The 1,345-nt window shown below is 58.0% G+C and overlaps 1 protein-coding gene across 1 annotated transcript in view; it reads right to left on the bottom strand.

Annotated features, from left to right (window-relative positions):
• The window catches only part of OSGIN1 (oxidative stress induced growth inhibitor 1), a 29,482-nt gene that overhangs the window by 1,411 nt on the left and 26,726 nt on the right, over window positions 1-1,345 (bottom strand). The window lies entirely within an intron of this gene.

The following is a 1,345-nucleotide window of genomic DNA, read 5'->3' as shown; positions in this document are numbered from 1 at the left end:
GTGGGACTCAGTTTACCCCAGGGAGCGGCCACCACCTCTTCTTCTGTCAGATGGAGCTCATTAGGGCACCTCACTGGGGTCGGATTGAGAGTGTAGCCTCCAGAGCCAGGAGGCCTGGGTTCAAATCCCAGCTCTGCTCCCCGTGAGCTCTGTGTCTGAACACCCCCGTGCCTCAGTTTCCTTATTTGCAAGGCGGGGACGATGGTGGTGATGGTACCACTTCATGTGCGGGGTTAGATGGTGATGTGACCAGAGCCCTTACGAAAGAACCTGACAGGTAGTGAGTGACAGGGAAGAGTCAGCCGCTATCATCCCTTCCACGGACTAGATAACAACCTCCATGAGCATGGTAGGAATCTGGGGCGCCTGGGGGGCTCCGTCGGTCAAGCGTCCGACTTCGGCTCAGGTCATGATCTCACGGTTCGTGAGTTCGAGCTCCGTGTCGGGCTCTGTGCTGACAGCTCAGAGCCTGGATCCTGCTTCAGAATCTGTGTCTCCCTCTCTCTCTGACCCTCACATGCTCATGCCCATGCGCTCTCTCTCTCTCTTAAAATATACATTAAGATTTTTTAAAATAAAGATTAAATTTTTTTTTTAAATATGGGAGGATTCCATTTCTATAAAGTTCAGAAACAGGTAGAACTGACCCGCGGGGCTGAGAGGAAGGGTCTGTGATGGGGACCAGGCTGAGGGCTGCGGGGGCAGGGAAGCCAGCTCCTGGTGCTGGGCAGCTGACACGCAGGTGTTCACGCACTTTCTATAGGGAGGCGGTGCTTCAGTAAACATGAGTTTAAAAAGCACTGAGCACCGTCCCCGAGACGCACGGCAACAGCAGACGGTCTTATGATCCGGATTGTTCCTCCTGTTATCATTATTATCGCCGCCCCTCCCAGGGCAATGACCGCAGGGCCGGGACCCAGCGAGGCCAGGGTACAGGCTTGGCACGGTCTCGGCTCCTCTCTAGCGACCCGTGGACCTCAGGGGAGCTACGTTCCCCGAGTGTGGCCGCGTTAAGGAGGAACTCACTCAATGAGAATCCCTGCGACCCTGCGACCCCGCCCCCCGCACAGGACCAAGTGTAGCGCCAGCTCACACCGCGTCCCCTGAGGCCGCGCTAGCCTGCTTCTGAAACTGGAGCCCTGGGGTCTGTGGCTGTGAACTTGGCACTTGCCCTTCCCGGAGTCCAAGTTGTTTCCGAGAACGGCGCTGAGGGGTTACCTTCAGGGTTCTTTCTGAGAAGGGCGTGTGGGACAGAAGGAAAGCCCCGGACCGGACAGGGCTGGGAACAGCAGCCTGGGGGTAGGGAGGGCTCCTGCTGTGGGGGTGCCCCCCCCCCCCCCCCCCC

Source organism: Crocuta crocuta, unplaced genomic scaffold, assembly GCF_008692635.1.
Source record: "Crocuta crocuta isolate KB4526 unplaced genomic scaffold, BGI_CrCroc_1.0 scaffold61, whole genome shotgun sequence".
NCBI classification, from domain to species: Eukaryota; Metazoa; Chordata; class Mammalia; order Carnivora; family Hyaenidae; genus Crocuta; species Crocuta crocuta.
This window is presented reverse-complemented; position numbering and strand designations above follow the sequence as displayed.